General features: G+C 40.2%; 1 protein-coding gene across 3 annotated transcripts in view; it reads left to right on the top strand.

The window, feature by feature from the left end:
* The first annotated feature begins 812 nt into the window (after nucleotides 1–812).
* SLC38A4 (solute carrier family 38 member 4) overlaps nucleotides 813–27,193 on the top strand; it is a 68,969-nt gene continuing 42,588 nt past the window's right edge. Inside the window, exon 1 of one of the 3 annotated variants that reach the window (XM_032492670.1) lies at nucleotides 813–833. The gene's annotated coding sequence lies outside the window, so the exon portion shown is untranslated. Of the gene's footprint in view, nucleotides 834–1,122; nucleotides 1,145–7,653; nucleotides 7,896–27,193 lie in introns of those variants that run through there. The other 2 variants (XM_032492669.1, XM_014564019.2) reach the window with 2 other exon arrangements.

The following is a 27,193-nucleotide window of genomic DNA, read 5'->3' as shown; positions in this document are numbered from 1 at the left end:
ACATCAGAAAATAGGTTTAATATTAGCAGTCTTCCTTAAAATGGTAAGGAGTGCCTCTAATAAGCAAAACTGAAATTATAGTCCTATTTATTATATCCTGATTTCTTCTTCATGTATATTGGGAATTATGCTTACAGTACAATCCCAGGAAAAAATGGTACCACAAAAGCCTCCTTCCCATGGTTAAGTACTAGCGAGCTGTCTTCTGCTCTGCTCTGCTCTTGCATAAAATGCTTTTTACTGTAAATGAAAGGTTTTTTTCGTTTGTACCCTTTCCCCCCAATTTTTTTTTTCTTTATGTCAAGTGCAGGTTTAACTTGAACCCAAACCTGGAGGTAGTTTAGAGCCCCCTCCTGAAAAAAGATTCTTTTACAGACTTCAAAATGAGGATCAACATGTGTTTCCGCATATAAAACAGATCCAATAAGCACAACCTTGACTAATGAAGAAACTTAATCGTCCAAAAAAAAGGAAAAAAAAAAAAAAAGAGCCCCTCAGACCCACAAAAAAGCCCGACTCACACCGAGACCTTCTCTGTTATCATGGACCCAGGAGAGCGGGAGCAGGGGCTGGCAGGTCCCAGCTTCACTCTCTGGGGACAGCTGGGCAACTCAGCCCCACCTGGGAAGATGCTTTTGTTTACATCTCAGATTGCCGCCTGACGATTGGTGGCTGGGCTGGAAGGGAGGGTCCACAGGAAACTCCACACTGGGGATGCTGCCCCCTATCACATGATGGAAATTTCCACTTTGTAGAAAGGCGAAAAGAAAGAAGGGTCTCTCAATCCACCCTTTTCCCCTGGATCCCAATCGGGAGAGGGAAGAAAAAGGCAGGTGAGTGAAGCTGTTGATATTTTTCCGTTAGACTTGAGAGACTTGTCATTGTGCAGACTTGTGGCTGGATCCCAGCTGGGATGAGTGTGGGTGTGCGCACGGGGACACGCACACGTGTGCAGCCTGGTCTCTCAGCCATCTGGGGCTTAGGTCACGCGTTGTGACTCCTCATATCTTGTTGACTGTCCCAAATCCGTTATCATTTGCCAAAGGATCCCACTTTGGGTGGGTTATTACAGGCTACAGGATTGACTAGAAATGAAGTAAACCAGGGCACACGGAGGGAAAGGACACCGGCTGGGAGCGTTCCTGTGAGTCCCTTTGCCAGGACAGGTGGCTGTGCCAAGGCTGCCTATTCCTGGGGAGCGGGCAGGGGGTGGCTGGCGCGTGGGGCGCCCCCGCCCCCGCCCCCGGGCCCGGGATTCCCTGGGCGCTTGAATTTCGAGATGCGTGTACTGAGTCAGCCTTGCACCGCTGTGGCCGCGCCGCCGCCTGCCTGGCGGAGGAGGCCTGAGCCCGCTGTGGGGGCTGGCTCTGCGGCAGCTCCGGATCGCGCTGGCAAGGTGTCACCCGAATCTCCGGACCCGTGCCCGCGTCCCCAGGGCGGGAACAATGGCCGCAAGACCCAAAATAGACTCATCGTCTCTGACAGCTGGACCGCCAGGAGGCCAGCACGATTCCCTCGGGTGGGGGGCTCCGGCCCGGGGAACTCCGGGGGAGGCTCCTTCAGGGGAGGAAGAACGTGTGAGCAGAGCTGGGTCCGGGGGCCTCGGCTGTGGGCGGTGAGCTGGTTCCAAGACTGAGTCCGCGGTTCCGAGGGCGGCGTCCGGCGCCGTCGGACTGAGACGCCTGGGGAGCGCTGGAAAGACGGCACCCGCGGGCTTTGGGGAAAGGAGAGGAGAGCCGAGGACAGGAGAGAGGAAGTCGGGGAAGCGAGAAAAGTCCAGGGAGGAGGCGAGAATGAGAAAGATAAGGGTCCAGATCCCGGGAGTGGTAGGAGTAGGAGGGAAAATTGGGAAAAGAGGAGAGGATGAAAGAAAGGAAGAGAGGGTGGGAAAAGGAGCGGGGACGCAGGGACCACCCTCACCCCCACCTTCCCGCTCCGGGAGATGAGCTGGGAGCCTGAGAGAGGGGAGAGGCGTGCGCGGGGAGCAGCCTTGGCGCTGCGGGGGCCCACAGAGAGGAGCTCTTAGCACAGGGGGGCGTGCGCCCTGGGGGGGCGCGGACTGCGGGTCGATGCGCGGAGTGGGGAACGCGCGCGCCCCCCAGCTCCCCTTAGTGATCCAGCAGGTACAGGTGGATCGGTGCCCGTTGTACGTGCATCAGGACCAGCCCAGGAGATGCGCACCGGGCTGCTGACTGGGCTAGAGGAAGGGGGTGAAATAAACCGGGGGACCCAAGCCCGGGAGACTGGGTCGCTGGTGTGCCGGGGCGTGCGAGAGGTAATGAGGGGCAGGAGTTGGGGGGTCCCAAGATAACTTGGGGAGGATCCGGAGATCCCGGCCGCTGTCCTCCGCAGAGCCTTTGAATACCTGGCCCTGGTTTCACCGGAGGAGGACAGGTTGGCTCTTTATGCGTATCTCTCAGTGCAAAAGATGTCTCTCCACCTGTCTCAGGGGAATGTTAGATCCTGAGAAAAGAGGTGAAGGGGAAGCTGTTGCCATAGAGGTGTAAACAGGCCTGGGCCCCTCCGGACTTCCTGGCCGGTGCCCCATCCCCCAAGGCTGCTGGACCTGCTTTCTTCGTTATAGGTGGGTAGCGGTACTCCTTCTCACCCTTAAGGAAGGGAGGGAGTGGCCAAGCTTTCACCGTGACTGGCCTGTTTCCCAGTTTCCTGATTTCTTATATTCATCTTTATCTGCTCCCCAGACAGCACAGACATAATCATCATTATGACTTAATTGTCTTATGTTGGAAAGAGAGCACGGCACACCCAGACCACAATTTCCAGGGCCTGGTAGCTGGGATTTGCTTCAACTTTGGTTATGACCTTTTTGTAGATCTTAAATTTTGGGAGGAGGGGGTGTAAATTAGCCCATGGACTTTTTTTTCTGTCCCCATTGCAAACAAGTCTCCAAGGAGTGTGTGAGATTGGTGGAACTCTCTCATGTGGAACACAAGAAGTGTGTGCCTGTGTGTGTGTGTGTGTGTGTGTGTGTGCATGATAGAGCCTCTCAAATTCTAACAGATGAATCTACAGAAAATCTGTGCTCTTGGTAGAACTTTGTAAGGACCGAGGCACTGAAGAGACTATCTGATCTTCCCAAATGACTGCATACCATATGTGTTCAGAGACAGAAAGCTTCTCTTGGGTTAATTGTATCCCCAAACCCTCAGGAAGCAGGAAGGTTGGTATAAAGGGATAAATGACTTCCAAGGCTGGCAGATAAGAGGACAGCTCTTCTGCCAGAGCACACAGGGCTGGGCACTGGGAGGAGGATAGTCTCCACTAGGTTAATGATAGTAATGGCTCACACACACACACACACACAAATTACTATATTCCGTATAGGTTACTGAGTGCTTCTTTTATGTTAACATTTGACCCTCATAACAACCTTACCAGATCTATTCTACTGTTATAACCCTTTTACAGATTAGGAAATGGAGATAAACAGCGTGGGGGATATAGAACATCTTTGGCAGTTCTATTTTTTCACTTACTCATTCTTAAATGCAAAGAACAATTTTCTTTCACTTTGCACTTTATCATGGGCAGAACCGGACAGGTGACATCTAGGGACCCAAACCTGACTTCTTAGTCTGTTAGAGACTAATCCTGTCCTGAGAAAGCCATAAACATGATCATGCAGCTAAAGAGTGAATCTTTACCAGCCCCAGGATTAGATTTTTCACAAGTGACATTTGAGAAATGCACACTATAACTATGGTTACCTCTGACTTTCTCAAACCCGGAGGGCAAGCATAATCAATATAGCACCTTGTGGACTTCTATGTTAAATGTTTTTCTTCTTTTTTTCCTTCTTTTATATCATTGTCTTTGTTGATTTCTGTTTTTTTTTTAACTTATCTATTTCTTTTTTCCTTATCCTTTGCACCTACTTAAGAATATTTTCTAACTATTTAAAAAACTTACACCCCTTTTTTAATTTTTTATATAGCCAAAGCAATGATTTCTATAAAAATTAAAGGTTTAATGAGGTTTTATAACTCTTTACATATTTTAAGATATATTATAATAATATTACAATTTCTTAAAATGTGCTTCCATGTTACCATGTGAAATCACCTTGTATTCTACTTCTGCTCTGATGGCTTCTTGCAGTAAGTGAGCGCCTGGAGCAGGGGAGAGACAGAAGAAAGAAAAGGAGGGCTGTTTCAAGCCAGGCTTTGAGCTAAACCCCTTCCATGCGTGAATCACATTTAATCTTCACACAGTACTCCGTGCTGTAGAGGTTTGTTACCTCCATTTTACAAAAGAGGAAATTGAAGCCCAGAGAAATTAGGGAAAGAGCCAAGGGTCACACAACTAGTAAGTGACAAGGCTGGCATCAGAACTCTGTCCCTCCTATGCCAAAGTTCCTGCTTCCGATAAATAGCAAGCAGTGAGATACAAATTACTAGGAGAACAAAAACTTAAAGCAAGAAGAGGCTTAGAGAGGTGACACCAGAGTAGGATGTGAGGGGAGGGGGAATGGAAAAACCAAATGACCTTCATGTGCCTGCTAATCTGCTCCTGATCTTCCTCCTACTCTGTTTGTAAAGGCCTAATTCCATTCATTCATTCCACCAAGCATCACTGAGTAGCATTGTCTCCCGGGAACTATATTAGGGAGTTTCTTTTATCCTTGTCTCCCTAACACCTTCCATGGTCCTGGGTAGATACTAGGTGCTCAAGAAATGTTTGTTGAATAAGTGAATCAGTCTAGTGGAGGAAAGAATAAATAAGCAAATGGTTGCACTAACAGCATGTGAAGGGCCAGGGTAAAAAAAAAAAAAAAAAAGAATCAGGATTTGAGCACTCTGCCACCAAACCTGGCTTAGGACAGAGGTCAGAGAAGATTTCTAGACCAGATAATGTCTGAGCTGGGTTTTGAAGCAGAAATAAACATTAGCCGGGCAAAGAAGTGAAGAAAATGGAGGAGGATTCTCAACAGAAGGACCCTACTAAGCATTGAAAGGAGAAGGTAGGAGCCCTTTGGAAATTTAAGAGTTTCCTGGGAGGAGGCAAAGAGGGGACATGGCAGGGAGGTGTAGTCTGAAAGTCCTTCCATGGTCTCTCTGCAAGTGTCCCATACCTCTGCTCCTCCCTTGAATTTCGAAAGTGAACTGTGCTAACAAGGAACAAAATGACTGAATACAGGAGTCAGCAATACCTTTTATTACTTTATTATGGCCCTATAATAGAGAACTAAAGGTTTTTTTTTTAGACTATAGTGTTAGTGTTTTAAAATGAGCTCAAATGGAAAGACTAGACTTCATTGTCTCCTGTATGGGAAAAATAAATCATTTTTCTTGGTTCTTAAAGAGATATTCTATTTTAGCATAGATACAATCTACACAATCAAGAAAAAGACTTCCAAATGTTTCCCTTAGGAGGTAGCTAAGGGGGATTTCTCTCCTTATTTTAGTTTTTACTGGTTTAATTTTTTTTTTAATTTTAGTGTGTTATAGAGGAATCAGGAAGTAAAAATATTTTTAAGAAGTGAAGCGGTGGGGGGAGGGTATAGCTCAGTGGTAGAGTGCATGCCTAGCATGCACAGGGTTAGGGGTTCAACCCCCAGTACCTCCATTAAAAATTAATAATAAATAAGTGGGGGAGGGTATAGGTCATTGGTAGTGGGCCTGTTTAGCATGCAGGAGGTCCTTTCTCCAATCCTCAGTACCTCCATCAAGAAAGAAATAAAATAAATAAACCTAATTATCCCCCTTTCAAAAATAAAAAAATGAAATGAGATGACAGTAATGATATTTCACCCTCTTATCTCCGAAGTAGATGTTTATGCCAGTTAAGATTCTGGCTTTTGATAACAGACTTTGAAAACTTAACTGCCAGTATCTCTTCTTTAGGGATTTTTTTTTCTTTTGGTAACAACTTTATTGAGATCTAATTCACATATCATACAATTCACCCACTTAAAGTATGCAGCCATCACCACAATCAGTTTGAGAACATTTTCATAACCTTAAAAAGAAGCCCAGCATTGCACCCATTAGCTGCCACCCCAACAACCCTCAGCAATCTTTTATGCCAATGTTTCGTTCCAGGCTCCGAGGTCTGCGTGCCAGCTTCGCCATTTCCACACTTGGGAAATACGCTCAGTCATACTTACATTAGGAAGGGAATTCAAAGCATAAATAAAATCTGTAAAGAATCCAAACCCTAATTTCAGTTCACAGATTAAAACCTCCACTTTTTAACATTATATCCTTGGGCAAGTTTCTGAATCTTTCTGAACTTCAGTCTCTTCATCTATAAAATCAGGATCATAATAAACATCTACCTCCTGAGAGTTCTGAGGATTCAGTGAGTTAACACATGTAAAATCCTTAGACTCATGCCTAGTACATAGTAAGCGTTCAATATGTGATAGCTCATATTATTAATGTTACTGCTTCTGCTACCCAAAGCACCATGAAATGTTTGCAAATGTCTGTACTAAGTGTTCTTTGATAAATGTGTTTTCCTCTAACTGTCGTAACTAAAATGAAGGAAACAGAAGGAAGGAAATGAAAAAAGGGCTAAATTATATTCATGCAGGACAGTGCAGCTGAGAATAACGTCATTCCCTGGGTAGTAAGATTGAAATGGTCCCTTATTTCCTGTTTACCATTTGCCCCTATTGGTCCTGCTACATCTAGTGTGTCTCCATCATTAAAACAAACATCATCTCTGGTTCCCTTGCTTTCTCTCATTTGTGTCTCTTCTGATCACTGCTGTCACGCTGGTGCCTCATATAGTAGGGCATAAACTGGCATAAACCACACTCATGCATGTTTGTTGAATGAAGGAAGGAAGGAGGAAAACCTGTCCCCTGCTCATCTTTTTTTTAACAATATTTTTCCTTCAAGTTAACACTTTATCATTGCAATATTAAAAGCCTTTACAAAGTAAATCTGCATTGTTACTAGTCAATCTAAACATGTTAAAATTAAATTATGTCTTCAGTGTGCATTGTTACACCTGGTTAAGCAGGCAGGTTGGGAGTCAGAATGTGTGGATATGAATCCTGGTGCCATTGTGGAGTTGGGCTTCCTGAATACAGATCTCGACTCCATCCTTACAAATTCTTCCAAGTTCAAATCTTGGCTCACTGGCTCGAGCAAGTCACTTAATCTGACTGCTTCATTCCCTTTATGAGTAAAGTGAGAGAAACAATTCCTACTTTGGAAGGCTTTTATGAGAATTAAAGGAGCTAATCTATGCAAAGCATTCAGAAGCATATCTGGCACTTGGTAAGCATTAGAGGTGTTTGTGAAACAGTTAAAAGAAACCCTGGGTTTCCAATTAGACATAATAACAAGCACCTACTTTATAGAATTAATTCAATGTTACTGCATGGCACATCCTGCTATTCCTACTGCTATTATTGCAAATCTTAATTTCTATTTTGTGCGCGGGAGGGGTTGGGTCCCTGACTCAGCCTTTCCACTCTTGGTCCATTGGAAGTCTTATTGATTCTACCTTACTTTTCCTCCCTACCCTGTGTTTGTCCTGTCATTTTGCCTTGCGTCATTCGGGCCTTTTACACGGCCTGCTCCTCAGGACAAGGACTTTGCTCTTTGTTTTGGCATAATTTTATAACACTGAGTACACTCAGGGTACTATAAAAATGTTAAAGAAGAAAAAGAAAAAAAGATGTAAGTCACCAAGAGGCAACTTTGGCCGACAGCTGATTGGGCTGCTGCTGGGTTTGCCCTGTTGGTACTCGGTGCGGACTGCTCAGTAGCATCTCCGGGTGGCTGGTGGCTGGTGGCTGGTGGCCGGTGGCTCGCGGGTGACGCGCGCGTCCTGCGCTGCCGGCAGCGGGGCGTGGGGAGCATGAGCTGGATCGCGGCGCGCAGGGAGGAGGACCGCGGGATGCCGCGCACCGCTCACAGGTTTGCCTGCTTTTACTAGGACTTCGCTAGAAAATCCAGGCGAGTGAGTTAGAAGAGCTTGGTGGGAGACTCAGCAAAGAACTGAAAAAGGAGCGCGAGAGGGAGGCGTTCGTTAAGGAGACAGGCTACGGGGACCTTTCTGTCTTAAGAGATGTTTCCTGCGTCCTGCGTGGGCTCCATGCTGTGGTCTTATTTTCTGGAAATTTTCCAAATGGGAGACAGGAATGTGGGACCTGGATGGAGAATGTCAGCGTAAACTGTTATGACCAAACTGACCTTGATCGTTAGCCTGCTCTAGGAAAGGGGTTCGTCTTTCCAGCCTCTCTCTGTGAATGCCTGGAAAGCAGTCAGACGGTTCAGAGCACTACGGAAAAGGGCGACTTTGTCTGAGTCTGGAAGACTCAGTTCATCACTATTTTGTTCCTTCTTGTCTTTGAAGCAATTCTTTAGTACCAACACATTTTTTAGAAAAAAGATCTGACACTTCTTTTGGCACGGGTTGTTATGTTATATTTATACTTGCTGTACAGAGGAGTCCAGGCTGTTGGTTGATTCCTATATATTTAAACTTTTTATTTTAAAGTAATTATAGGTTCTGGACCTGAAGATGGTCATTCTAAGGGAAGTGGGCCAAAAGAGAAAGAAAAAGGCCATATGATATCATTTATATGAGGAATCTAAAAATAATAATAATAATAATAATAATAATAATAATAATAATAATAATAATAATAATAATAATACCACAAATGAACTAATTATTATTTTGCTTTCTTGAGTTTGTGTAAGCACATTTGACTGTCCTTTATGACTGGAGTACCACATTCTGTTGATTCTTATTTTGTAGTTGGCTTTATTCCTTTGATAACTATGTAAGAAAAATAAAGTAATTATAGGTTCATCGGAAGTTGCAAAGGTAACACAGAGAGGCTCCAAATACCTTTAACCCAGTTTCCTCCAATGGTTACATCAGACATAATTTTCTTACAGTAGCAATACCAGGAAATTGACAATGGTGTGTACAATTTCTGTGCCATTTTATCACGTGCACAGATTTGTGCAGCCACCACCACAACCAAGATACAGAGCTTCCACATCTCAGAGATACAGAACTTCTCCTTTATAGTCACACCCACCCTCTTCTCTCTACTCTGACAACCATCCGGTATCTTCTGTCTCTGTATTTCTATCATTTGGAGAATGTTACATGGATGGAGTCAAGTGTATGGGATTTTTTTCATTCTGCATAATGCTCTTGAGATCCATTCAAGTCGTTGTATTCATAGCTGGGTTGTTTTTACTGCCAAGTAGTATGCCAGTTGCTTGATTGTATTTACTAGTATTTTTTTCTCTCTCTCTCAATTGATGTACTTATTTCGAAACTTAGTTAGATTAAAGAGTGAAGTGAAAAGTGTGAGAATAAAATCCAAATGTTTTTCTCTTAAAAATGATGTTTTTACAATTGGGCAAAAGGATGCTTAAACTGTATCTTTGTTTAAAACAGAGGCCACTAGAGGGTTGGAAAGGAGAAAGGAATAGGGCAGAGAAAAAGTATGTATTCAGTTAATAAGGTATAAAATTTAGCATCTTTTAAAATTTCCTCACCTGTATGATAATCTATTCTGTGATTTTACTTTAGTTGAGATAACTCAGGTTTCTTGAAACTAAGCAAAACGAAACCCCTGTAGTTAGGAATTCCCTGCCCGTCTATGCTCAGTCACATAGCTGATAACTCAGGGACAGATGCATGGCTGGCAATGTGAGCAAATGGCTCTTCTGTTTGACAAGGGTCACCCAGAGTCAAAACAGCATCTTCAGCCCTGGAGCAACTACCAAGGGTCCAGAGACAGCCAGTGTTACCCTACTCTGGCTTTTGCCCCACCTGCCAGTGGGAGGAGCATCTCCTAGAGGTCACATAAGTCAGATTTTAAAAGAGGACGTTATCCTTCACCTGAACACCCACAAGCATAGGGAACCTGGACCCTGGCGGCTGTAACCAGCCAAGGGAATTGTATCATTTCTGAATAGCACCTAGAACAGGTAGACTTGACCCCTCCATCAGCCAGCATCTATTGGAGAGCCCCCCCAACCATCACTGCCACACCCCCCAAGCAGAGGAGAAATCCCAAAATCCACTACTACCTGCAAGTGTAAATATCCCTTTAAGTTTGTAGAATTTCACATTTGGGGTTGTCCGAGACATAGCAATTCAAAAAATAACACGAACTATCAACCTGGAACCCTGATTGGACCCAAGTGTAACTGAAGGCACTGCTCTCAGTCTCCATTTGAATGATTTCTGTTACCAGAAACATATTCCTTATCCCAAACCCTCCCCGACGATGGAGGGTAGGTCCAGAATGCTGGTTCCAAAGCCTAAACACAGAAAGGACCGTCACAGCTAAAATAACTGACAATTCCTTTTATAGGCAAATCTGCTTTGCTGAATCTTTCAAAATGGGATAGAATCACTTGCGCTGTCTCTATGATTTATTCTGTTTTGTGAAACGTTAGATACTTTGTGTCCATTTGCAGACTGTTCTAGGTCCCATCTCCTGTGTTTGGACCACAAGGTCCCACAGCCTGTGGTGGGGCGGAAAACTCAGCCCCATAATCGTGAGGGAGCCAATGCTTTGCTGTAAATGGGAAGACTGAACAAAAGGCCCAGTGAATTTTGTCTACCTCTCTTATATTATACTGTTTACTTATATGACTAATGATGACAGCCATTGGCGTGGGGGACAGTGATGTAAAATGTAAACACATACATAGACCGTGGTTCCCAACAGTGCAGGAGTTGTTTTTTAAGAGGTGACGAGAAAGTTGGTTTGTTTTTTGAACTTTTTCTTTAAAGAGAAGAAATAGAGCTTTTCTGAAGGAAAAATAAGATAGAAATATCTCCTGTACTATCTCAATGTCGACAAAAATCAACCATTAGCTATACAGTTCCTTTTAAACAATTTTGTAATGCTACAGCAGTATCCATGCTTTGAAGAATGAAACCAAATACAATGCTTTACTGTATTTTTTTTATACCAGAATTCCATAAAGTCCAAACTCCTTAACCTGGCGGTCAAGGCCACCCTCAGTTAGGCTCTACATAAACATTCCATTTGAGCTAAAGTGGACCCAAGCTGTTTTGGTATTGCTGGGCCTAAACTTCTGATGCCATGTCTTCTGCCTGGAACTGCCCCCTTCTCTCTCGAAAGCCACACCATTTTTTCCTCCATGACACCTGCTCTGTTTGCCCCAGCTCCCATGCTGAGCACTCTGGTTCAGTTCCATGCCTTGAAGACAGGGATCTTGTTAGGAACAGTGTCCAGTGCAGAGTGGGTACCCAGGGGTGATGAAACCAGGCTCTGCAGTCAGACGTGGGGGGTGTGAGTCCTGCTCAGCCAATCATTCACCAGCTTTGGTCTTTGGATAAGTTACTTAGTCATTTTGAGCATCAGTTGCCTACCTTGTAAAATGGGGAGGTAACAAGACTTAACCTGGAAGGTGAAGGTATTACTGATTTGATACAGGAGAAGTGTTTGGCACAGTGCCAGGCCGTCATGAATATGATAATTACTAATGAGAGCTAAAAAAAAAAATTCAGACTTTACAGAGTTAACATAATTTTGATCTGAGTGGAGGAGAAAGACCACAAAATTTGTTTGTTTAGGCTTCTCTGTGTCTTTCCACCCTAACTGCTATCAGAAGAAAGAAGAGAGTCCCTTTATGCCTGTCAACCAGGAAGCGAGAATCTCCAGCTGCCCACCCACTGAGACTGGACACAAACAGATTGAGACAGAGCAATTCTTCCCTTCTTAGATCTAAGAGAAATGTGTGTGGCTTGGCACCGATTTTATTTTTGGTAAGAGATAATCAAGTGATGGGTGAATTTCTATAAAGATGGGAACAAATGCTAGAATTATCTTCAAAGAGTAATTAAAATAGCCTCATGATGAGTCATCTGTCCTTGAAGCTACTTACAAATATAACCTGTAGCCTTAGAAAAGTGATCATTTCCATGAGTTAATTTGTTGTTTGAGCTGCATAATACCACATTATTAGGTGTTCTAATGTTTCCCTACAAAGTGGTTGATACTTCACTGAAGCAAGGCTTCAGTCAAATCAAGGACTTAACCATTAGCACTTCTTTTGGGTTACCCTGATGTCTAAACAAACCCCTTTTGTGCTTTGAATTACAGGTCTAAAAAGGACATGTTTAGATCACAGCATGTAGTTACAAACAGAGTGGCAATACATTACATAAATAGCACGGTAGATTGGGTTTGGGTTGAGGAGTGCAGTCCCATCAGAGTCTGATTTTTTCCTGTTCCTGGGGCCACACCTTAAATACTTACTCTTTGTTAAGTGATTGGACCTCTATGTGTGCAAGTGTTTCAAGGTGACAACCCCCTCCAAAGGTGTCCTCAAAAATTAAGTGAGGTGCACACTGATATGTATAAATTTCATAGGCTCAGAGGTGGAATATTTGCTTAAAAGTCTCCTTCGTCTAACTAAGGATATAGAAAAACTGTTAAATGATTGGGGAATTCAGTGTTCCAGTTAAGAGGAAACCACACCTGCCATGGATTGTCAATTTGCAAAGAATTAGAATACAGCAAGATCTATTTTAATATCAAAATTTTATCAAACATAATTTAATCTTTCAATGTTTCAGAGTGCCTTCAGCTCATCATTGTCAACTTCATCTGTAATGGCAAAACTCAAAAGTGCCCATTAATGGAAATTTCTGATTGGTTGAAGAAATTTATAGTCTCTTCCTCTGCCTTCAAACTTTGGGAAGAAATATCAAGGAAAATGTATGTAGTAGTTCTGAACTAGGAGACTTTTTTAATATGGAGAATTTCTAACATATTCCAAAGTAGGAAATGGTATAAGGTAACCCCATCTTCATCCAAGTTCAACAATGACTAATGCTTGTCTGCTGCATCTCATCTATACCCAAGCCTTTCCTCCCTGGTGCCCCTACCATAACCATTACTAGATTGTTTCTAAGCAAATCCCAGTTATCATACCATTTGATCCATACATGATTCAGGATTTATCTCAAAAAGCTAAGAAGTCTTCAAAAATAGCTGAGATATCATCACATCTTAAGTAAACCAACATTACCTTACTAGTATCCAATATCCAGGCAGTGTTCAAATATCTGATTCTCTCTCTCTCTCTCTCTTTTTTTTTTGTTTGTTTTACCCTTAGTTTTTTGAATCAGAATCGAGAGTTCACACACTCATTGGTTATTATGTCTCTTAAATCTGTTTTAACCCATGGGTTCAACCTCCATTTATCTCCCCCCCTCACCACCCTGTTGCAATTTATTTGATGATGAAACCCAGTCATTTGTCTTATAGAATTTCCAATATTTCGAATTTTGTTGATATAACTTTAAAATGTCATCCTCAAACTCTGATTTTCTGCCTTCTTCAATCTAGCCCTCATAAAATTGCTCCAGTTTTAAAGGAAAATTGCACCTTGTCAATTCTTTGCCTGTTTCCTTGGGGAATCCTCCAGCCCGTATTTTGCCCAGTTTGGCACAAATATCCTTTCTCTCAGTACCCGTGATTTACCTGCCATTTCTTCCTGATGGAATCTGGCTGACCTGGAATGCCCTTTCAGTTTGTTTTCAAAATGTGTGCTGGTCTACTAACCCATGTGCTTACTCAATGTTCTCTAAGATTGCAAGGCATCACCAGTAAACAGTAGGGGTTGCGTCGATTTTTAAAAATGTGCCACATAACTACTTTTTAATTTTTTTCTTTTTCTCCTTTTTAAAAGAAAATTTATTTATTTTTTTTATTGAAGTGTAGTTGATGTACAGTGTTACTTTCAAGTGTACAGCAAAACAAGTCAGTTATCCATATACTGGATTTGGACATGGTCGATCATTGCTGAAGCTAGAGAATGCACATGTGAGGTTTCACTAGGTTATTCCACCTACATTTGTGTAAATTGGAAATTGTCCCCAATAAGAAATAAAAATGAGAGGTAGTATATAAGTGAAGCTAAGTAATGAAAGATTTCATTTGGAGAAACTTATTGTAATCCTTTGCCAAGAACAATCAAAAAATTACATCTAAGGAACACTACACTTGCTTTTCTCATTTTGCAAGTCTGGTTTGCCTAAAAACAAAGTCAGTTTTAAGGTCAAAAATTTCAGCATTAAATAATATTTAAATAAAATGGGGGAATGGGTTGGAGTGACTGAAAATATGATTTCTGCAGAGGCGCTTCGTAGGTTTTGTGAGTTGTCTAAGCTGCCTTTCTTAAGACCCTTGGTGGCAGAGCCCACTAGCATGCCCCTGTAGTCTGCCCGTAGCTGACGAGAGACACCCTGAAGAGGAGTGACCCAAACCATTTGATTATCTTGCAAGAAAAGGTGCTGGGATGGATTATGAAGGTCACACTTACAAGCGTTCCCTGCTCCTGTGCCAGATGAATATGCAGGTCTTCTTTTCCCAGGTGAAAAATCAAAAACCCAAACTTTCCAAACACCTGTCAGCTTTTAACTTCAGTGTGATTTCTCTTCATTCTGTTTAACTATTGAAAAGAGAAGAGAATTAACCCCTTGGGGTTACATTAGCCATTTATACTAGACAATACTTTTTAAGGGGCATTCAGCCTGTATTAATAATAAATTTCTGTTACTTCATTAGCACTCTTTTAATCAAGTTACTTGATTTTAAAAAAAATTTTTTAATTGAAGTGTAGTTGATTTAGAATGTCAGTTTCAAGTGTAGAGCAAAGCAATTCAGTTATACATCTACATACTATATAATTTTTTCTTTTCAGATTCTTTTCCATTATATCCTATTACAAGAAATTGAATATAGTTTTCTGTGCTCTATAGTAGGTCCTTGTTGATCTATATTATATATAGTGGTGTGTATCTGTTAATCCCAAACTCCCCATTTAAATTAAATACATTAAATTGAAATTAGGAGTAAGTAATTTACATAATAGTAGTTAATTTTAACAGTAATCTGCTATGCAGCAGCAACAGTTAAGATTCTAGAAATGTTTTAGTGAGCAAAAGGTGAGAAGTTGAAATTTGATTGTATTTATTCACCATCAATTTAAAATATGTAATGATATCATTGGTGATATTTTTACATTTATGAGTGTACAAATATTTTACAGATTCACTCAGGCTTGGCCCCAAGCCCGTAAGCCATATCTTCTCTGTGAGCTATTTAGTTACTCAACCTGGAATTCTCCTGTCATGGACTTTTCAGGAATTTGATCCTCCCAACTGCTGAGAGGTTATTCTACACCCAGGTCCCCCAGTCCTTCTGGGGCATTACTTCCTACAGAGCCACTTTTTAAAAGTTTCGATCGGAGTTGAAATAAAGGGCCAACTGGTGCCCTTTTGTAATTCTTTTCAATAAAACTAATATTTTAGATGTATATAGTCCTGAGGTTCTAGACTTGTAAATATTTTGTTTTGCAAAAAAAATTAGAAAAGGAATTCAATAGCCCATGTGAAAACTTTTTTTTTTTACTCCCTTCGTCTCTATCAAAATTAAGTGAGAAAAAATAAATGAGGGCAGCCCACTTTTATACAGGGACAGTATGGAAATAGTCATGTGTATTGGGCTTCAAATTGCATGAGACTTAAGTCACCAAATACACCAAATATTGAAGCCAAAAGCAGGCCCAGTCACCTCCCTACCTGATAGTAAAGCACAAATCATTTTCTCACCATAAAAATAGAAGAAATGTTTTATACTTGTTTAGAAAGATATAAAGTGTCTTTTTTTAGGTTCTTCAAGGTTCATTGTTAACAAATAAACTTCAAACATATATGTAAAATATCATTCAAAATAAAAATAAGGCGTTATATTTACAAATCATCATTTCTATACAATGATAGTCATTAACCCAAATTCTTTGCCAGAGTCACTGTTATACATCCAAATACCCTACATTCTTAATTCCTTTTGTAAATAATAATAGTAATAATAGAAGTAATCAATACTTAGAAACATTCTAAGGATTTGGAAATATTCTTATGGTCTCCTATGAAAATGTTCTTACTATACACATTTCCATTTTGCAGAATATCTAGTCTGTACCTGTACAACTAACTTATTTGTGCATGTTTCTTTAAAAAAAAAAGATCTCCTTATCTTAGAAACACATATGGCGTTGTGTTGCAATGGTTGCTATGGTAAGTGTGTATATTTTAATAAATACCAGACCAGAGTAAACAGACATTGCAGCAGACGAGGGTAGGGCTGGAGGCATCAAGGTCGTGTCAGCATTTCTGTTATACATATACATGTTTTCAGGGCTTCCTACGTGTGAAATGTTAACTCTGCAACAAGTTAACACAAGGCAATGGATGCTAATGCTTAAGAGGCTGAATATCTGAATGAGCCCATGAAAGGAAGCTATTTCTCTCGGGGATCTGTGAATAGTGCAAATAATGAAAGTTTGGGGACCATTCCTGGAAAGTTTGCCAGTAGACCTAGGAATTACATTTGCCATCTGGCATTCAGCCAAGAATATAACATGAAATGTTTAAATTGGGGTTTAGTTAATATATGGTAACTTTTTCTGAATCAAAAATAATCTGCTGTTGAAGAGGTTTCTCATAAAAATGTTAAATTCCTAGGCTATTTTATGAGGTTCACCAATTTAAAAATATAGAACCAACAAGAACAATTAATATTTTATGAGTTCTTACTTTTTCTCAAGCCCTGTTCTAAGCTCTGTACATGTATTTTATCCCATTAACAGAAAAGTAAATAAAAAGTATGCGTACCTTCTTTAATAAGTCACCGTGTTCAGTGCAAAAATAAGGAAGGAAGGAAAGAAGGAAGGTGGGAAGAAAGGAAGGGAAAAGTATTAGAATGAAATATAAAGAGATATTAATTTGCCAGTCTACTCAAGATATAAAGCAAAGTCTGTCACCGTAAGATTCATAAAGCCATGCTTAAAGAGTAAGACAGGTACTCTCTACCTTAGAATCCTTAAAAAGTAATTTTTTTCCCCAAATCTACTTATTACAGGCACACTATCTCACGTACATCTTCTGTCAATTAGTCTCAAATAATTTCAGCGACCACAATATACAATAACTAAGTGTGATTAGATGAGATAATACAAGCTTTGAAAGAAAATTATTCCTTTCAACATTTTTGGTGGAAACTCATGTGCCGAGAACACGTGACCGCACCTGTTTCTACACACTGAATATGAGTCTGTGTAGACACCCAAACACGCCTCGTGGGTAGAGCTACACTTGGTGATAATGCGTGTATAAACTGAGTGCTTTTCTTTGCTGAAATCCTAGGGAAAAAAGAACAAACAGAGCCTCACTTTTCCACTACAGCTGGAGTGATTTAGCTGATTGAAGTCATACAAAGGAAATTTCTCTGTTGAGAAGACATCTAAAAATGTGTTTCATCTTTTGGCCACATATTTCTAAATCCTTCTATTAGTTCATTAAAAAAAAAAAAACAACTCTACTGGACATTAAAGAAATATGTAAACAATATTGTGACTAAAATGTGACCACAAAACACTGAGTAAAATCCTAGGGGATTTTTCAACAACTCACGGCAGCCTCATTTCCTCGATTTTATATTATAGTTCTTGTTCTTGTTGACTCTTTTCCTAATTGGGCATGGGAGAGTTAAAAACCTTGTTTCCTTAATGACTGCCCCAAAAGAACCAGTACTGGGGATTGAACCCAGGACCTTGTGTGTGCTAAGCGTGCACTCTACCACTTGAGCTATTCCCTCCCCCATGGGGTCCTGTTTGATTAAGAACTGGCTCCAAGAGAGCCAGTCATCCATCCACGCTGCCAGCTTGTCTGATTCATAGTGATGAAAAGGTCTTACCTTTGTATCGACTGATTCTGATTAGACCAAAGCTATGTGGCTGGACAATCTGAGAATTAGTACAAAAATGCCATCTCAAATCCCAGCATGGAGGTAAAGTGTAGATCATTTACTGTGGCATCTGGAAATGTCTTGGTACATATCGGGCTCTTCATGTTTTGTCAATCTCACAGAAAACAAAATAATCCAAAGCAAAGTCAAACCAAACCCCCCAAAATCTATCAGCACATTTGCACGTTTAAACACTGGCTCTGAGGGCAGGTTCAGGGGTAAATACGGACTATGGTGCTGTTCAGTTTCACAGGTTGGTTAATGTTAAACAAACACATATTGCAAACCATGTCTTATTACGAGGTTGTTTTCTGAGATTCTAGGGGTCAGGGTCAAAACCTGCTGTTCTATCTTTTCAGCAGAGCTGATCAATAGCTTAACAAATGACATAATCGTCTAATAAACAATGACAATACACTGCCTAAGCAAAAGGTGTTGAAACTAATTTAACTCTAGGATCAATTTTTGCTAATGTCACATTGCCCTTATCACCAAACAGCAATAAAAATGCTTCCATAATGCTTCAATATCCATTATCTCATTTGATCCTCACAGTAATAATGGTTTTTATTAGATCTAGTTTTAGCGAGCAAACTGATTTTCAGAATATTTACATGAATTTTCAACAAAGACTTACTAAGTAGGTACCTTATTAGGTTTTGAAGTTAGAGACGATTCTTTAAGTATATATACCAAATATTTATATTATGTTTACTCTGTGTCAGACACTCTTCTAAATGCTCTGTGAATATAAACTTAGTTAATCCTCATAACAGCAGTGTGAGGCGGACACTATTACTGTCTCCTTTTTACAGAGGGGGAAACTGAGGCGTGGCAATAGCAAACAACTTGCCGGAAGTCAGACGGTTATTAAGTGACAGGAATCAGATTTAAGTCTAGGCAGTCAAGCTCCAGAATCTACACCACATGCAGCTCTGCTGAATCAGACACACTGTCTGCCTCTGAGGAAGGGCTTCAAAGTCTAGGAGGGCAGACACATAGGCAAATACGTTAGTAAAATATGTGGGCACAATGGTAAGGCTTGTAGGAAGCAGAGACAGCACAGAGGAGGGAGGGATTAACTCTGCTTTGTCTCAAGTCTTTCAACTAGTAGGTGGCAGAATAGGGGCCCCATCCGAATCCTTGACTTTGGGCTCCAGAGTCAGTGAGCTCTACGTGTCCTAATATCATACTGTTTTTCAAAAACAGCCAGATGTTCAGAAGTAGAAGGAGAGCCTAAAGACAGGGAGACACGGATGAGCGTCGTTTGCGGCTCATTATCGGTGTTCAGTGTTTACTCCTAACACCATATTTGATAAAAGAATTTGGAATTATGGTGAGAAAATAACAATGCACTCAGGAATATAGCATATGAGTCAAAGGATAAAAAGTAAGTTTCTTTAAATAGGGGGAAAAAGCACTATGGCTCCTAATAGTTATGAATGTAAATGTAAATACAGGTGTACAGATCTCTCTCTGTTTTTTATATGTATTTTTATGAAGTACAGTCAGTTTACAACGTTGTGTCAATTTCTGGTGTACAGCACAGTGCTTCAGTCATATAGGAACATATGTATATTTGTTTTCCTATTCTTTTTAATCATAAGTTACTACAAGATATTGAATACAGTTCCCTGTGCTGTACAGTATAAACTTGTTTATCTAGACCTCTCTCTTTGTGTATGTGACATATAATACATAACTTAATATATGTGTAGATACCCTCAGCCTTCTTGTGTGTATCAACCCAACTGGAAAGCTCTCCATTTTTCCAGGGCTTGTGGTCAGTCAGAAAAAAACAGAGGCAGATGTTCAGAAATAGAAGAAAAGCATAAAGACAGGGAGACGTGGATGAGCATCATTCCAGGCTCATAATGGGTGTTCAGTGTTTATTCCCTAATTGAATGATTGCTTGATCGACCAACAGAAAACAGGAAGAAGGAAGGGAAAAAAAGACTAAAAACAGTCCATTCCATTATTCACCTTTTAACTTGGTAAAAATGTTGATGAGCAGAATTATTTAAATCTAATTATTTAGAATAGGAATTTTATGCCAACATATCAGAATTTCAGTCCAGCGTGTCTCTATTGGACAAACACTTTGCTATTTCTCTGACAGTTGTATAAGGATAGCTACTACCTATTTATGTTTCTAAGTTTTGTGGTCCAAACGCAGCAATAGATGCTCCATGGGAAGAAAGAAAGAACTGTTTTGCCAGTTTGAACTATAGTCATGTTTATAAGTGTATTTTGGCACATAATAGGTCCTCATAAATGAATGAGTGCATTTCATTTGCTCCTTCCAATGGTTTTGTTGTCATCCCAGGAATGGTATATTTTTAATAAATGAGAAAATGAAGACCCAGAGAGTTTACCAAGTTGTTAATAGTTCCACACGGTAAGTGATGGACTTAGAACTTGAACCCAAATCTTCGGTATCCAGTGCAACACTAAATGTTAGCCTGAAAAAGGAGGAAGACTTTGTTCAACCATTCAGATCCTTTGGATGTCAGAAGACGGCTCACACTCACATAGATTAGAACAGTTGACTAGAGACAGTTTCAAGACCAAAAAAGTGAGCTCCTCTCAGGCTTCCTCTGAAAAAACTAACAGTGAAAGTCTTAAGTTTCAAAGGAAATATCAGCCTTTTAAACTCAAAAAAGCACGAGCGAAATTATTTTCATCAATATGATTGTCTTATGCACATGGAAAAATCAGATCAGCCATCATTAAAAAGCAAGTATCAGTCTTCCAATTGTTATTTATCATACTATACTAGATACATGGGGAGGATATAGCTCAATGGTAGAGTGTGTGCCTAGCATTCACAAGGTCCTGGGTTCAGTTCCCCGTACCTCCACTGAAAATAAAATAAATAAAAACCCAATTCCCTCCCTCCTCCTAAGAAACATACTATACTAGATACCACAATAAAAGAATTAGAGACTATAGATGCTTTCAAATTAGGACATTAATATTACTAATTCAATTACTCATATAATTTAGTTATCAATCTTTACTTAGATGTATTTTTAAACAATTAAGAAAAGTTTAAATAGGTCGAACCTTAGAGTCTAACTTAAAAAAATCTTCAAATATCTAGGAATAACTAAAAACAGAATCAGGATTTCTATAGTTAAAGATTCAATTTTTACGAGTCTTGAAATTAGCTCCTTTTTCATATGTTTTACACTATTTGAAGCAAAATACCTTATGAACCTGAATTTTTCTGTTCTCAGTCAAAATATAATACAACAATTCTGTTGGTCTGAACACAAAGCAGAGGGCCCAGCCCACCTAAACACTCTCTCCAAGGCCACAATGCAGGCAAGAATTGCCTCATCCTACCCTGGTGGTCATTACTGTTTGCAGTAACCTTAATTTTTACAAATCCTAACAAAGCACATTTTTTTTCCCATATCTGACATTTTGAGCTCTATGTGGCATTGCTGGGCTGGTCTTTTTTATGAACTCATTTGAACTGCACAGAACAAAGAAAGACATGGCACCCAGACCCCCGTGATCCCACCAGTGACCTCTCCAGTCACATTTCTCAGCATTCCAGAAACACCAGGCAGCCAGGAGCCAATTCCGGCCTCCTTGCTTTCACTCATGCTGTCCGTCGGCCTGCAGTCTCTCCCCCTCCAATGCTCCTGGCCACTTCATGTTTATTTCAATCTGAGCCCATCTACCACCTTCTGCAGGAGGTCTCCTCTGTCCTTTTCAAGCTGAGTTGAGTACCACACTCTCTGATCCCTCAGTTCCCATGGGCATGTCACCCACCTCATTATAGAGTCATGACCTACTTAAGTAATGGATTCCCTTGTGAGACCAGGGCTTCTTGAGAGCAGAGACTGGGCCTTATGTTTTGTCTGTCTTACCTTGACCCCTGCTATAAAGCCTGGCACATAGGTGTTCAATAATATTTACTGAATGAATGAATGAAGATGGCTGATTACTATGATCTAATAGAAACTGACTATCTCACAGCATTATGAAAAATCACTGAGGCTCCAAATATATTTAAAAGTCTCCATTTCTCTCAACAACATTTTGAGATCTATTAGAGTACCTCTTGCTGATGGGGAGAAAACAATCCATCCTTCCAGAACAAACTGGACATGTATAATTTTATCTAGACTCTAAATAACTCATAAGTGCCCATTCAGAATCGAAGATTTTTTTTAAAGAGAGTTAATTGCTGCTAGTTAAGCACCTAAAATATTCTCACTAAAAATAAAGATTTACGTAGTGGCTAGTGTCTGGGATTGATGAACAATTGTTACAAAACCTAAGAGAGGGAGCTCTTTGTTTTTGTTGATTTTGTTTTTAATAATGTTTTTTTTTTTTCTCATTGTAAAAAGTTAGTTTTTTAAGGTTTAATTTTTTTTAAGTTTTTTAAAAATTTTTTAAAGCTCAGTTGGCAACCATACGTGAGAGAAAAATAAAGATTATCCACATCTTCACAATCTGGAAATAACTGCTATTTATATTTTGATATGTGTTTTTTCAGGCATTTTTCCCTTTGCAAATGTTTTTTATCCATTATATATATAATTAAAAATAAACACATATTACTGTTAGATTTTATCTCTTGCTTTTTAAAACTTGTCATAATTATAATTTTCCCATACCTTTATTATTCTTTGACTATTCTTTGAACATGTGATTGGTAATTTACTGCTTAATATTCTGGGAAAGCAGCTCTATTAAAGGACTAACAGCTCCTTGCATATAGCATGGGCATTCACTGTACCATCTCATAGCTGGCTCTGAGCCTCGGAAGGAACTACTGCATTTTAATATACAGCAGGATCTCAATTAGGACAATTATTAGAATGTTTCTTGTTGCAACCCTTAGGTAAGTTCTAAAGAATTGTTTTGGATGCACAGATTGAATCAATACTTTTAATAAAGACTTTTATTCCATTTGACATTTATACAGTGCCTACTATGAACTAGGTATAGCCTAATATTAATAAGGTAAACAAACAAAAGAGATTGTTGACAGCTAATCTAAACTGGCTGTCTAGACAAACTTGAATCCATCCCCAAACCTCCTAAATATACCATCTGCCCAAATGTCCCTCTACTGCTGCCTGCTGAATGAGGTGAAGACATTTACTTTTTCTGAGTCAGCTTTCCTATATTTAAAGAAAGATTGGTGCTCCCAACTTTATGCACAGCCTTCCAGGAAGTATAATTTCTAACGCATGCAACCCATAAAGTACAAACATTTCAGTGAATCTTGCCATGCTGGGCGCTGCTAACCCTAGTAGCAAAGGACAGTACATCTGTCAACAAGCATGCTGTGAAGGGCTCTGACTGCGCGGTGGCCGGGCCCTGGGGTTGCTCACAGCCCAGCGCAGAGAGCGCTCCCCAGGCAGTAACCTGCCCTCTCACTTACTGAGGAGCCCTGACCCGACTCAGGAAATCCTCTGCATTCCCCGAAAAGTCCATGAGGAAATGTCAGTATCACTATGCTATGTCTTACTCTACTCAAATTCCTTTGAAGAACACTGTATGGTGGACACGCATTTCTTATTTCAATATTCTGGGTAGGCCAGCCTGAGCATATCTTTTGTTACTAGGACACTGATTCGTTTACAGCAAAGATTTGTGTCATCACCTTTTCGGAGAGTCCCCTCCCCTTAGAACTCCTGCTGAGTGCTCCTCTGCCTCCTCCCAGTCTAACCAGGCACCCTGTTGGGTCCCAGCTCGGGAAACTGTTGGCTGTCCAAATGCGAGCAAGATGACACCGGTTGACAAAGTCCAATCGCTGATAAAATTACAAAATCCAAGTGCACTGAAATCATTCTGGTAGGGAATTTGCTTCTAAAGGGAAGGCATGGGTGGGTATATGAAAGAGCAGTAAAAATTAATGAGCTATGGCCCAAATAGAATGTAATTTTTTTAAACCATCAGTTGCTATTAATTTGAAAGGCAGTCAACTCAACTTAGCACCAAATTAATACTGTATTCTGTATGAAAACTTAAATTAACAAAGTGATTTAATTGTTTAGGAAATGTTGAAATTTAATCATTATAATCATACGTCTCTTAGCAGTGCTGTTTTCAGAAGCAGGCATTTTAAAGGATAGGAATCATTCTTCAAAGCAAGTCTTTAAGAGCTCTAACTGAACACTGAGAATGTCAGTCCATTACTTAAATTATAATCACCCATCAGCCCCACGGACCTTGTCATCCTTTTTCTACCATGGTGTATCTCCTAGGCAGAAGCCTGGAATGAATGTGTGATACCCTTTTCTCTGCCTCCTTTCAATGTGGGATCAGGAAATGAAACGGACCAGGAAGATGTGAGTTTCTTGAAGCTGGAACACAGAGAACAAAACATCGTGAACAACATGAGCTGTCTTCTGACTAGGTTTTTTGTTTTTTGGTTTTTCTGTCAGCTGAGGCTAAAAGGAATTTTCTATTTAGGTCTGTGGCCAAGTCAGTTGAGTTTGTCAACCTGCACCAAACTTGTTTGCTAAGTTTGCAACACAGTGACTATTCAAACATTTCCAAAATGCTCCATTGTATAACTGTAAAGGTGGTTTAGGCTGGGCTCAAGAGAGGGAGGAGGCCATCAACCAAGCAATTTCCTCAGCACGCGTGGCTCATTGCCCTTCTCTTGGTCAGGGGGGTGTTTTAGAACAGAAAAGCAGGGCCGCCCTCAGCATCCTGGGCTGGGCAGCCTTTTGGGGCCTCTTAATTGGGAGGGTCCCAAATTTAGACTTTTGAAAGTTCTCATCAAATAAGCCTATTCATCAAGTCACTTGTATATGTGTGTGAAGGTGTTATTTTGTGAAACAGGAACATTGAAAATGCATTACAATTTAGTCACCCTGTTTTGGATTTTTTTTTTAATTTTAAAATTATATTTGGAGCCTCGAGAAATGGAACTGGCCTGTGGACATCGGAGAGGCTCTGCCGAAGGGGAAGTAGAAAATTATTTATTTTTCTGTGTTTATAATTAATTTCGTCTGTGGCTTTTGGGGGCAATACTCATATTTTTCTTTTTTTAGTCTTTATTTCTTTTTTGGTAAATTGAGGTTAATGATTTCGTAACCGTGAAGAGAGAGACTACAGCACACCGACGCTTTCCTCACCCTGCAGGTCATGCAAAGAACGTAAGCACTCAGCTCACCTTCAGGGTAAGGTGAATTCTACTCACTGAATGATTTAGGAAGATTTCTGCAACATTTCTGTATGGATTTTCTTCTTCTTCTTTTTTTTTTTTTAACCTCCCCCCCATATGTTCATACTAAGAGAGATAACATGAAGAATTTGGACACCCAAAGTATGACATCAAAAAAGATCACAAATTCTCCTCATTGCTATTAAACCCGAAACACAAAAGCTGGAGAGTAAACCCTACATTGAAAAGAAGTAATCAAAATCTTGTTTCTCACTGCAGTTGTGCTAGTGTCCTTCCATTTCTAGGAATGACTTGTTCAGATAGACGTTTACCTACAATACTATAAAAAACAGTTGGGTTAATGTATGTGTTGTCCGTATTTGGAAGCACTAATATTGGCTGTAGGATGAGGACAGACTTGTAATCTTGGAAACTGATCTACTTCATTAGATTTTGAGTTTATGAATCTAGAGACTGAACATGGTAAGAGGTAACTTCTGGGAGAATAAGGTATCAAGAAAAGTGTTGTACAGAAGAGTTAAAAAGAAACAGAAGTGAGGAAAAAGGTGACCCAAAGGGAAATTGAAATAGGAGCAAAAGAAAAAAAATCAAGTGAATACAGACACAAAAGCAATACAAAATTATTAAAAATTAGGTAATTTTGTTTGTTTCTTAGTCAAAACTGTTTCTATCTTCTTCCAACTTGGCTCTAACCAAATTGTATTTCCAAGTATTATTTCGTCTCATGACTAAAATTAGAAATTTGGATACAATCATGATGAGAACAAGAGGTTATCTTTCCCTGGGTCATTGCAAAATGCCATAATGGTCTGGCTAAGGGATTTTTTTAATTGTTGATGAATTTTAACTTTATCCAGCTGGAACTTTCTCTTTGAGGACATCGATGAAGGTAGAAATTTGAAACAAGGAAAAGTGCTTTTAAATATGGACAAGAAAAAAATCTCATTCAATGCATAGGTGTGATCTGAGTCAATTTATTTTGAGCCAGCAATTTTGTATATTTGATAAATAACATATTGGGATTTATATCCTAGGACCTCTGTACCGTTTGAAAATGATAGCCACAGACTGCTGGGAAGGGTGCTGAAATGGATGAGTTACCACCATCTAGTCTCTTTCTCTTAGTAAAGAAAAATGAAGATTTTATTACTTTTATTCTTTCTCATAGAATAATCACATAAAATTCACAGCATGTGTTGTGAGATAGTGAAGGTGATGAATGGAAATGGTAGAACAAGAAAGAGGTAAACTACCACTGACCTCACTTGAAATCCTTTCCATCTGCTTTCTCTTCTGCCAGTGTCCTCAGACAGGCAAACATCGGCAAAGCCAAACCATCAGTCAGCTTCCTCAGCGTCCTCCTTGTCCCCAGCTCCCTCTCTACCCCATCACCCTCCCCAGATCTCTTCCCTGCTGATTTTATGATTTTCTTCAGAAGCTTTCAAGAGATCCTGATGACAGAAATCTGAGCTCCCCAGACTTAATGCCTTTCACAGTCTGGACTGCTCCATCTTACCCTTCTATTTTGTTCCAGAAGTCTCTCTGTAGCCAGATTAGCTTTTACCATTGCCAGAATATGCTTTTAGCATGTCTGCATTTTTCACTCAGGATGCCGCTCCCTTTCCTCTGTACCTGCTGGAATCTCACCTGGATTTTCAGACCCTCTTCAAGGTCCATAGGCTCCCTGAAGTCATCTTGGGTGGTCTTAGTCCCCGGAGATTTTTCATCTTCCGGAGTCCTGGGACATATGATGCAATGCTGCTAACATGACATTATAGTCTGGGAAGTCAGGTCTCCCTTGAAGTGGACATAGCTCACCCCCTGCAAACTGGAACTCCCTCCCTCAACACAGACCAAGTCTCATATACTTGCTCTTGGTGGCACTTATATGAATCCCTTATGTGAAGGATCAAAGTGTCATCTCATTGCTCAGACTTGCTTCATTATTCACTACCCACATATTTTTTAAGTCTGTACATATTCTGGCTCATTATCTCGTTGTATGGTGATACTTGAACCATATCAGAGCCTAACAGAATATGTGGCATTTGCCATATGTTAAAAATGAAGAGCATAAACTCATTACCGAATGTATAGGAAATTACATCATGGTATGATATTAAGAAATATTTAAAACACTAAACTATGTAAGTCTGTGTTTTCCTTATGAAAGGAAAGTTACTGTGAGCTTTGTCAAGATCAGACTCTATATTTCTTCATTAATTTTG

This window comes from Camelus ferus, chromosome 12, assembly GCF_009834535.1.
Source record: "Camelus ferus isolate YT-003-E chromosome 12, BCGSAC_Cfer_1.0, whole genome shotgun sequence".
In the NCBI taxonomy this organism is placed as follows: Eukaryota; Metazoa; Chordata; class Mammalia; order Artiodactyla; family Camelidae; genus Camelus; species Camelus ferus.
The sequence above is the reverse complement of the archived record's forward strand: the minus strand, read 5'-3'. Positions and strand labels throughout refer to the sequence as shown.